The sequence below is a fragment of the Carassius auratus genome, chromosome 25 (assembly GCF_003368295.1).
Source record: "Carassius auratus strain Wakin chromosome 25, ASM336829v1, whole genome shotgun sequence".
NCBI classification, from domain to species: Eukaryota; Metazoa; Chordata; class Actinopteri; order Cypriniformes; family Cyprinidae; genus Carassius; species Carassius auratus.
In genome coordinates this window covers 305,597-318,380 of record NC_039267.1, presented here as the reverse complement: position 1 = coordinate 318,380, position 12,784 = coordinate 305,597, and the positions used below count along the sequence as shown (strand labels likewise).

The following is a 12,784-nucleotide window of genomic DNA, read 5'->3' as shown; positions in this document are numbered from 1 at the left end:
ACGTCTTGCACACTTAAACGAGTCACAAACACCTGCATTTAGCTCTTGTAGTGTTTACAATGGGTTTATTGTGTGCATTTGTGGTAATATTTTATTATTTAAAAAAGCTCTTAAACAAGAATAAATTCGTTTGTTTTGAGCTCGACACTGTACGCGCTGATCGGAGGCGGTGATTTCAGATAGGCAGCCACAAATATTTCATTTTCACACAAACAGTTCAAAAACATCTGAATTTAGCTCTTGGTGTGTTCTAATTGGTTGATTGTGTGATATCGCTGTAATAATTTATTTTTAAAAGCTTTAAAACAGGAATAAATCGTTTTTTCTGAGCTCTTTACTCCAGACGCTCGTGATCACAGCGGTGATTCATCTCTCCTATTTCTCACGTATCTCTGGCCAGAAATTATTTATCCATGAGCCCTGAACCGGTAATAATCAGATATGTTGGTTTAGCTTGTCAGTGTGAATTAAATCTAAGTATTTATTGTATTTTTAACCGATTTAAAAGTGAAAGTAAAAGTCCGGGAATTGAACCTGTAGGGGCGCTATTTCTCTCAGACAATGGAAGTCTGAAGCACATATACTCAAACAGAGGACAGAGTGAGATGAGATGTCTGACAGTTTTTTAATTTTCTGTTATCCATACAGTGTTGTAAAGTCGTGAAACTATCCATATTTACTCAGAATGACTTTTTTTTCTGTATGAAAAAAGGTTTTGAAGTGTTTGGAATTTAAAAATGCAGGACAATTAAAAATTTCATTCTTTACTGTCATTTAAAAAAATCACCACGGCCAAAACCGTTCAAGCTATCCAAAATCCAAATTGGCAATTTAAGTCATGTTTAAAATGTTTGGCATCATGTAGACAAAGTTTTTGTGTATAGTGTTACTCTCCTCTGAGCAGTATGCATTAATTCACAGCTAAAATGTAAAAAAAAATCCACATTCAAAATCAAAATAGCTGACTTCCTGTTGATCGTAGCTGATGGACTGTGAATTAGAAAGTTGTCCGTCTTGATAAGAACAATTTTTGTACGGAGTTTGGTGTCTGTAGCTAAAACTAACCCCCCCACTTTTGACAAAAAGGTGGCGCTATAGAGTTGCCTCATTCAACGCCCTTTTAAAAGCTTTTGCCATTGTCTAGCTATCAACTAATACTGATATGTGTTTTGAGTTTTCAATGTAAATCTGAGGTTGTTGTCTGCCTCAAAAAACTCACCATAACAGAACATTCAAGTTTGACACGTTGCCATGGGCAACACTATATCAGATATCAATATCCCCACAACAGATTACATCGGCCGTGTTTTGTCATTATTCTGATGAAGTTTTAAGTAAATCGAGTAAAAATAAGATGCTGAATTCAAAGCATTTGGAAAATGACACACTTCCTGCTGCCAGTTGGTGGCGCTATAACGTTGACTCTTAATAGTCACATATATACAATCAGTATCATACAACGAACAAACCATGAAGTTTGATCAAATTCAGGAAATGTATGTGGATGTTATTAGACATTTCCTGTTTCTCATTTCTCGCCATAAGTTCCACGCCTCGCAACGGGCAAACCGTTCGAGATATCAAAAATCCCCTCGCCAATTTTTCATCCACAATGTCTTGAGATCATGTTCACCGAGTTTCGTGGCGAACGGGTTGAAAAACCTCAGAGGAGTATTTCAAATTCCAGAGCATGCTTTTTTAAACAGCCCTGAATAGCTGACTTCCTGTTGAGCGGAGCCTATTGACATTAAAGCGCGAAAGTTGTTCAGCTCAATGAGATCTACAAGTGTACTGAGTTTCATACTTAAATATATGCAAGTGTGTGTGAGCTATGGTTTCAAGATTCTGACTGTGTTCCAGGGGGCGCTGTAGACCCTGTTGGCCACGCCCGGGTCCCAGCCTCTGCGGCGTCCTGATGGCCGCAGATTCAATGTGTGTGCCAATTTTCAAGAGTTTTTGAGCATGTTAAGGCCCCCCAAAAACCCCCGGAAGGTTTAATAAAAAAATAAAAAAATAATAATAAGAATAATCCTTAGAAGAACAATAGGGCTCTTCGCCCCTTCGGGCTTGAGCCCTAATCAATAAAAAACAAAGCAGAATACAAGAGGGTCCTCGCACCTCGGTGCTCGGGCCCTAATTAGTAATGCTGTTTTATGTTTAATAAGGGGCATAAAGCGGAATAAATGTATTATTATGCAAAACAATTAAAAAAAGACACTTCTAAACATTTTAATACTTATACACATTACCAGTAACATTAAATCCTACATAATATAACGGGACAGATTTTTGTAGCCTCTTTTTCAAGTACGTCACATTTCTCATAATTAATCTGTTGCTGACATCTAGCGGTGGTTACATATACTGCACCAGAATGTCGTTTACGTAGGCCGGGATGTCACGTACGATTCTCCTACGTCATGACGTTCCCATGATCCACCGCGAAGGTAGAATGACAAAAAAAAATTTAAATGGTCAAGATTAGCCAGATTGATCTGCATATTTAAATGGTCAAGATTAGCCAGATTGATCTGCATATTCGTGTTCTCTTCGTCTGTCGGTTGGTCAGCTCGCTGTGAGCGTCATCTCCTCACCGTCTTTGTAACGCGCGGCGTGCTCGCTCTAATCTTGACAGTCAGACTACTGTCTTTAGCTTTGCGCAGTGGCAGTATCGTAGCCTATGAGGTTTATCCGAGGCGCGATTATTGCTAATTGAAAACTTTACCCAATACCCCGCCGTGACGACTTGAAATATAGTCGGCACTGGCAATTTTTGACGGTCTTTACGGAGACTGATTTCTTTGTGAAAGATAAGAAGACTTACAATAATTTTTTACTAGTTATACAATATGTATATGATGACGTAAAACGCTTAACAGCGCGATTTACGAATGTCTCTTGCTAACAATTAATCCCGACTTTACACTGCTGTATATTACTATATAGAGAATTTCCTTAATTTACCAAGTATCATAATAAACCGCGGCCTTTACATTTAATCAGCAAGACAGATCCACGATTTAATTCGTGCTAATTTATAATACTTTAATCTCTATCTGCGTATTGGCATTGTCTATCTTTAAATATCCAACTTTAATAAAATAAATAATACCACAAGTGTAATCAGCAGCTGTATTTCGATTTTTAAACGAAATAATCATATACAGTCACGCATACACTCCCTCACCACATGAGGGCAGCAGTATCACGTGGTTATTTTCTTATACATGAACCATCCTGCAGTTTTTTGGGGTTATTATGGGTCACAGACATTCATGCAGTTTTTGGGCGGGCATGTTCAAAACATCTACAAACTGACGCATACACAAATAATAATATAAATATTTGATGAATCTCTCATTTTGGCATGGTTTTGCGCATTCTTATCAATCTAATTATGTTTTAGTAAAACGCTACTGTATATTTCCATTCAAATCCATCGTAAAACCTCCTGGAGATTACAAGTGTAAGATTTTCACTAAATAAAGAAGTTAGTTTAAAGACAGACTTAATTACAGGAAGGATTTGAGCTCTGTGCTCATGCAGACAGTATCACAGGTCATGATCTTCACCCTCTTCTCTGATGTAAACTTTTTTTTTATCCTTTTGTCTACTTCTTTAACCTTCCACACCAGACCTTTCTGACACACTGCACTGCATGTCTCCACGTCTCTTCATTCGCAATGAAGATGCAACATTTCCTGGACGTTGAGAAGCCGTTATGGCAAATTGAGAGTTATCCATCTTCTGAAAGCTGAATAAATAAGCTTTCCATTGATGTATGGGTTTGTTATGATAGGGCAATATTTGGATGCAACTATTTGAAAATCTGGAATCTGAGGGTGAAAAAAGAAATCTTAATATTGAGAAAATCACTTTTAAAGTTGTCCAAATTAAGTTCTCAGCAATGCATATTACTAATCAAAAATGAAGTTTGGAACATGATCTTAATATCCTTAATCCTTAATATCCTGATGATTTTTGGCATACATTTTTTTTTTTTTTTTATAATTTTGACCCATACAGTGTATATTGTCTATTTCTACAAACACCTCCACACTCCTTCCTATGGAACAATATATATATATATATATATATATATATATATATATATATATATATATATATATATATATATATATATATAACAAATTGTATAAAGAGTTTACATTTTCAATACATAAAAAAATGTAAAGATTAAAATTTTAACAAATAATTTTAAAAGCTGCATTTTAAAAGGAAAAGAAGAACTGATGGACCATTTTGAGACTAATCTCCAATAAAAGTTACAGCAATTTTCTAAAATAAAGAATTTTAACAAATGAAATTTAATTTAAAATAATTTAAAAGCTGAATTACACACAAAACCTTGATGCAATTTTCAATACAAGCCAATAAAATACAAAATTATATTAATATGTAAAATTAAACTATAATATATATTAAAATCTCTCTTTCTGCCTCTCTCTATATATGCATTTACTATCTAGACTATAACATCGGAGTAAAATCTTCAAACTATTGTTCTGTTAAAAGATTTTGTGGTTGTTATTATTTTTATTTTTATTTTTTAGCCACAGATGAATATCAGTTAAGACGTTTTGTATGAGTGCCATCGGAGTCGAACCAAATTTAGCTGAACAAATATCGCTGAGGTGAATCTTTGGCTCTCTGCGGTGGCCAGAGTTTGGTGGTGGGCGAGAAACTGTGAGAAACTTGTATTGTGAGACACCAGTTGCTAAGGCACTCGGGAAGAGTCGACATCCATCTGTGTAGATGTGTATTTATATCACACATCAATAATTAGCTGAAATAGAAGGAACCAGAGATTCTGAAGCACTGGACTGTCACATTAGCATATGTGTGTCAAAATATAAAGAATTAAAGCAACTCATTCTGCCAGTTCTTTTATAATGAATCCCGGAAGAGAACAGCTTCCGCTTAATTATATGTAACAAGAACATAAATCAGTCAAAACTAATATACAGGAGGTGCAGTCCTTACAGTAGACAAATAAAATAATAATTATCAGCTTTTCAGTCCATAGATAACAATTGCAATCTCACATGAACGCTTAACATGTTGGTAGAAATCTCTCGGTCATGCCATGACCTTTGACCCCTGGTGTAATTTCATCAGGATAATAGCACATGCATATAATAATTACATTTAAATAAAAATAACACTGAAGCCTCAAGTTAATGTAAAGGAAGCATATCACAAAGATACCTTTATTATATTATATTATATTATATTATATTATATTATATTATATTATATTATATTATAAAAGCAAATCAGCATATTAGGATGATTTCAAGGATCATGTGACTCTGAGGACTGTAGTAATGATGCTGAAAATTCAGCTTTGATCACAGGAATAAATTACATTTTATAATATATTAATATATTACAAATAATTTATCACAGTATTACTGTTTTTATCCTATTTTTGACCAAATAAATGAGACTATTTATTTAGATTATTTAGAAAACTATTGAATATATAAAACAAATAATCGTATTATATATTAATATATAAACGTTAATAAAATACATTATTTTTGTCTATTAATAACAAATAAAAACACCATAATAAAGTATACCTTATAACTATAAATATTTTCTCAAATGCCAGTCTTTATCATTAAATAACTATCCAAGGCACTGTTACCAAAATCATCACCGACACCTTTATTAAATTATGATTTTTAAGAATTAAATTGTTTTCTTAGATTAAAATGAGCAATATAGCCATTCAACATTATATAAAAAATAAAAAGCATAAATTGTAATGATTAAAATCTGTTTTGGGTCACATGTTTGCGGACCAGTCACATTTTCTCTGGAGGTGAAACCAAAGGAAAATCCCTGAGATTGATCTGGAGTCCCGAGTGTCTCTCAGACCAGGCTGGTGTTTAATGAATCCCGCTGATGAGTCCCAGTAAACAATAACACAATCTGACATTTGCCAGTGAGGATCCTGCTGCCAAGATCTTCAGTGGCAGAAATAGACAAAGGTAGGCTGTTTCTAACTAAATGTCACAGTAATCATGTTGAAGACGCTCTAGTCCCCTCGTCAGAACAGATGCACAACGAACAAAGTGAACTTTAAGAGCTCTCATGAGAAACTGCACGTGAATGAACACCAGCCGGCTAATAACACGCTAATAACACGCTAATAACACAATACATAAAATAAGATCTCAGCTGATTCTCATCCCAGTATATGTTCAAGCCACCTCTAGAGCTTCAGAAAAGAGTCACACGCCGTGTTATTGCCATTTTTAGTCATATTTTGAATTAATCTTTTATTTTTGTTTAGGTTTGTTTGTTTCTAAATGTCTATATAGTTTTATTATTATTATTATTATCATCATCTTTTCTGTTTTTAGTTGTTTTAATAGATCAAGTTAAAGGAACAGTTCATACCAAAATAAAAATTTGCAGATTTGGAGAAATGTTCCATTATTGTGATCCATTCCATCACTTGCTCACCAGTGGATGCTCTGCAGTGAATGGGTGCCGTCAGAATGAGAGTCAAACAGCTGATAAAAACAATGCAATATAATCCACACCACTCCAGTCCATCAGTAAATGTCTTGTGAAGTGAAGTGACTTTTGTTTGTAAGAAACAAATCCATCATTAATGTGTTTGAACTTTAAACAGTCTGGTCAAAATAGAAATCCATATAATTCATAATAACACTTCCTCCAGTGAAAAAGTCCATCACCTGTTGTCTTCTCACATCAAAATCCACAGACATAATTGTCAAGAATGGTTTTGGCTTGTAAACGGTGTTTGATATGAGCATATCTCTGTCCTGATTCATACAAGATGACTATTTCATAGAAGAAAGCAATGTTATGAAACATGACATTTAACCTGGAAGTGACAGTTTAAGATTAAAACCGTCTTCATGGGTTTGTTCATTACATGGTGAGGAAATTCTCAGCGATTTTTAATTTTTGGTATGAACTAATCCTTTAAACTAAATGAAAAAAGTTAGTTGCTTCAGCAACGACTTATTTAAAAAAAAATGTACAAATGTTTTTTTTTTTTGGTTTTAGTTAACTACTGTATAATAAGGCCCAATCCTAATTCTATTTTATACCCCTTCCCCTTGTCCCTTGAAACAGAGTGTGAAGGGGTAGGGGAGAAGATATTCCCCTAAGGATTGGGACGTCACACGTCATCAGCGTTCATCGTCTAGCTCTTACAATACACACATATACTGATGTGCATTAGAGACTTTAATTATCGTTCTGTATTAATGAGCTGCTTACTGACACACACACACACACACACACACACACACATATCAGAAATCACGCAGCTCATACATCCATGAGAAAATAAACTTGTCAATGCTGCCCCATGACTTTCATTAAATACAGTTTAAATACTGAATCGCTACATTATATTATCCAGCCCCGAAAGGATACAATCGCAGTTTTTAAGTAAACTCACTCTAAAAAGATAAACGCACAGATGCAAATACATGCAACTTCCATCTGTCTCTCTCTCTCTCTCTCTCATGAATAGGCAATATTTAAGAAAATGGTTTAGTGATTTCTAATTATTGGGGGGATTAGCCCCCATCAATGTCTACGGCAGTTATCATTGTGGCACTATCATGCAGTCTGTAATGATATGACGTTAGCAAATGTTAGCGATGTTAGCGTTAACATTTCTTTGAGTAACATGACCGTTAATATGAACTTACAATTGAATGTAACATAAAACAAATGATTACTTTTCATTAAAATTTATTAATGCCAAAAAAGCTTCCATTTATGTGTCTTTTTGTTCACTTTAGCAGCCATGTTTCCGAGATAATTCATACCCCTTCGATTGAAGTGTGGTCCCGAATCTTAGTTTGAAGGGCTATCTGGCCCTTCCCCTTCCCCCTACCCCTCCAACCAAAAGAGAATCAAGACAGGGGAAGGGCTAAGGGGTAGGATTGGGAATGGGCCTATAATAACTCTGGCTCACAAACCAAAATCTGCCACAAATGTTCTTCATGGCCTTTTTTTTTTTACCAAGGATCCCAAACCCCTCGGAATGGAGGAAAATCCAGTCCATGAGTCCATGACTCAAAGGATTTTCGCGACTGAAAAGGATTTCCAGCTATTAAGGGCAGATGTGCTGTTCTAGCAAGCGTGGGTTTTCACGGATGCTGGGAAAATGAAAACTGCAGATTAATACTTTAATTTTGACTTTTAAAAAAAAACCCGATTCAAACGTGTCTGGCTCGTCCAAACTCAAGAGCAGGAGCTCCTGCAGCTCTGCAGTCTATTCTAGCAGAACTGCATGACAGCGCTCAGATCTGGCCTTTTAATCCCATTACACAGACAGACAGCGAGAAGAGACACAACCCAGAGACGTCCATTTCCTGTTCCTCTGAGCGGCTGGGATTGGATTCTGATGGCTGGAGGCTGTGCTTTGTTGTTTATGCAGATTTTCTCCGCTCTGTCGTCTCATTGTTGATGGAGTCCAGGACTGATATTCCTCCTCATCTCTACATTACAGCTATCCATAAATCCATCTACACAAACAATAAAGTTGAAGTACAGTGTTTGACAGTGGCGTCTGCTGAAATCAAATCCATAAATGGTTGATGTCTGCAAAGGTTTGATGTATTATTGTGCTAACAAAGCAATGCTAATGCTATATATTTTCAAATAGAAAAAAGTTGGATAATAAACAATGTAATATATAAATGCTTTTTTATTAAGCTATGATAACAGTATTTTTTCATTTTCTTTAGAGAGAAAGTTTACTGATAATTTTTTTTTTTAATATTCATGCACACTAACATTCTTCTATGTTAGGGGTCACAGTTTTTAAATATTAAGTTTTTAATTAATATTTTTTTTAATATGCAGTAGCTATATTGCTAATTTTATCCTATTAAAAAATAATAATTTAATACAGGTATTGGTGTTGATGATGATTTTGTGGATAGCGGCCTTGATAGTATGATAAAGATGGCATTAAACAAAATATTATTTAATATATACTTGATTATGGTGACACACTTTTTTATATTAATTTAAAATTATAATTTTATAAAATGTATTATTTTAGTATTTCTAATAATATTTTTTATGTTATGTATTTGTATATAATAAAATGTCTAATATTGAATATTTATATATATATCTATCTATCTATCTATATATATATATATATATATATATATATATATATCTATCTATCTATCTATCTATCTATCTATATATATATATATATATATATATATATATATATATATATATATAAATTGTAATGAAGTCTCTTGTGCTCAGTCTATAAATCTAAAAAGTCTAAAAAATAATAAATTACAATATTATAACATTACATAATATCCTGAATAATTATATAATAATATAATCATAAATAACATAATCATAATATATTATAAATAATAGAATATCTGTGTAATATCATTACAATTTAAAATAATTATAATATATTTTATAATGAAGTTTATTCCTATGATGTAAAGCTGAATTTTTAAAATAATTACTCGTCATCAATGTCACATGATCCTTCAGAAATCACTCTGATATGCTGATTTAAAAACATTATCAGTGTTGAAAACAGTTATCCTGATTAATAGTTTTGTTAAAAAATTTTGAAATATAAAAAGTCTTTATAATAAGAAAAAGAATTTGAGAAAACAAATGCCTCTAATGTTAAAAGTGGTAAAAAAATTTTACCACTTAATATCTAATTGCTCAGTTTGCCAAAGCACACAATGTACTCCATGCACAAGTAGAAGCGCCGCTGGTTTTTACACAAGCCAAGCAAACTGCAAATTGCCATTTGCTGCTAGTTATCAGCTAAGATAAAGTTGTTGTTATTAATGAAGACACTGTACATGACGGTCTGATGCTCGAGTGATCTGGCAGCGTGAGTGCAGTCCTGCTGGTGCACCTCTTAAGATAATTCACATGCTTCTGCTTATCCACAGCAGCTGCTTGATCAAAGACACTGCACAGCTCTCTCCAGCCAATCACAGAGCGGCACACCTGCCCTCAGCCAATCACAGCCCTCCACGGAACAGGTACTATCATACAGAGATTCCCCTGAGACACTCCGGTCCTAATTAAAGTCAGAACCAATTTTACTATATTTTTAAAGAATACAGAGAGCTTATATATGTAAATTTGAACATTACCATAAAAATATAACCACATGAATCTAATCACGTCTGAACTGTGATATCAACTGTATATCGTCTCAGGGGTTTAGATAACCCTCAAACTCACTCGAGTCAAGCCGTATCTTCTGACTCATTTATAAATAGAGAGAGGAGAGATTAGACACAGGAATCCTGATAGCAGCAGCGCTTGACCACGTCTCCACTGAGAGATTTCTCACTACAACAAGTTACTTTTTCTAATTAGTGTGGTTATTGTGTTTTTTTTTTCTGTAATTGCAGTAAAGCTGAAATAAAATAAAATCGTTAAATAAAACAAACAAAATGCATACTGAAAATGTAATACAAAAGGCCAATTATATAAATAATGGTAAAATAACATTATTATTTTATAATAATGAAATTATTGAAAGAAAAAAAATCATAGCTTAATTAGAAAACCAGTAACTAGCATTAAAACTTATACTAAAATATCAAATTTATAAATATCATTATTTTGATATTTCAACCAATATTTATTTTCTTTTATGGCCAATAACTGATAACATTAAGGTCATATTTTTTTATTAAACTAAACTAAACTAAACTAAAAATAAAACAGTCGCTTCAAATGCCAGAAGTAAATTAAATTATTTCAATTATAGTTCAATTATCTGCATTTATATTTGCTAAATATAATATTTAACATTATTATTCAATTGTTAGTGTTTTAAAGAGTATTTCTAAGTGAGCATATGACGGCAAATTTATAAAAAAAAATAGTGCATACTCTGTGGTGCACATATAGTGCACATAACTGAAGTTATTTCATAATAAAATTTTAAATAGGATGTGTAGAATGTTGTTTTGAAGAATGTATGGACGCAGCGCCGCAGGTTTGTGCATTGGTTTTTCCTCATCTCATTAACACTTTGACAGTAGTACTATTTGATAAGCCTTAATTGCTCACATTAATTATCTCATCAGGGTTATTTCAGCTCTCGTTGATGCTGAGAATTAACAAACTGTAGGAAGTGAAATTAAAAATTAGAGAACAGTGTGCAACACCTCAGACAACATTAGTCCCCAATTAAATGTGTGAGTTTCCCAAAACTTCCTAACAGATAAACACCAGAGAGCCATCCAGCATCTGCTAAAACCAGAATGATAATTACACAAGATGTTAATGGACAAACTGAAACATTTGAGTTAAAACATGAGCACAGCTATTTAATCATAAATATTAATTTATTAATTTTGTCATCTAGCTGCCAAGGCAAAATTTCTCATTTTCATTTAAGTTGTAGTAATAAAACCACTAAAATTTGACAACGAGAAATCTATGAAGACATACATATTTATTATTAGTAATAAAAAATTATAAAATACACAACAAAACTATTAAAACCTCAATTATAATGAAAATTAAGATAGAAAATACATTTTTACTAATGCTAAAATGCTAAAATACACAACGTGTTAATTACATTTGGTGCATTTGCTCTTAAAAGCTTCCTGACTTTGTTAGGAAATGAAGAGTTTTGTACAACACAACATTTTATTATAATGAAAATGACTTGAAAGCATGTCATAATTATAGTTTTCAAACTGAACATTGTAGGAGTGCATTGATTGTGTCTGCAGAAAGGGAAAATCGGTTCAAAGCCAGAGAAAGTTATTACATTTTGATCAAAGATAATGAAACCAATCTTTTTTTGGTAATGAAACCAATCTTTTAACATGCACTGATGAATCATGCACAATAAGAACAGGAATATTTCCATTTCAGCTCACTTTAAGATGCCTCCTACATTTCAATAAATATTCAAATTATTAGAACCACCACATTTTGGGCCAGAGAAAATAAAAAAAGCCATGTCTATCACTTATTTTAAAACTTTTTTTTTTCTTCAAAAAAATATATTAAAATGGAGGAAGTTTATGCTTAAATCAAAAAACAAACAAATCAGTTAGTTTGGACAGAAAAATAATCTTAATTCAAAGGAAAAACAAGATTATTTTTCTCATCCTATTGGCAGATGTTTTTAATTTTTCATAAATACATATACAAATTAAATCATGAATTAATATAATAAAACTATGTTTTGTTGTTGTTTTATATCCTTCTTTACATTTGTACTGAAAAATAAGATTTTTATTTTATTTTATTTTATTTTATTTTATTTTATTTTATTTTATTTTATTTTATTTTATTTTATTTTATTTTATTTTATTTTATTTTATTTTATTTTATTTTATTTTATTTTATTTTATTTTATTTTACTCAGTGTTCACCACCAAAGATTGAGATTAAATACACCAAAATGATTTTAAATAATGGCCTCTTTTTAAAAATGGATTTTGGTCAAACGCTTAATGAAGTGTAAATCCATTAATGGGATCTCTGATGGTGTGTTGCCCTGGGGAATCTTTCAGAAGACGCACCAGGACACTCGATATCCTGCCGTTTCTGTAGAGCTTAATGAACAGACTCAAACAGAAAGAAAACTCGCCTGTGAGCAAAGGTGGAGAGGAGAACTGCTCCCTTAGCTCTCACATCCTTGGAGATGAACGAAGGTCAGCGGATGCTGGAGCACCAGGTTGGTGCTGGATTGACAGCATGACTCTGAAAGGAA

At 32.9% G+C, this 12,784-nt stretch overlaps 1 long non-coding RNA gene and 1 other non-coding gene across 3 annotated transcripts in view; one reads left to right on the top strand and one right to left on the bottom strand.

Moving 5' to 3' along the window:
- The first annotated feature begins 2,651 nt into the window (after nt 1-2,651).
- LOC113043919 (U4 spliceosomal RNA) lies at nt 2,652-2,792 on the top strand. Its single transcript, XR_003275827.1, has one exon. It is a non-coding gene; the product is annotated as a U4 spliceosomal RNA (small nuclear RNA).
- A 9,645-nt stretch (nt 2,793-12,437) lies between these two features.
- The window catches only part of LOC113042880 (uncharacterized), a 67,172-nt gene continuing 66,825 nt past the window's right edge, over nt 12,438-12,784 (bottom strand). For both annotated transcript variants that reach the window (XR_003275631.1, XR_003275632.1), the window contains one exon: nt 12,438-12,774. This is a non-coding gene — a long non-coding RNA (uncharacterized LOC113042880). The remainder of the gene's footprint in view (nt 12,775-12,784) is intronic.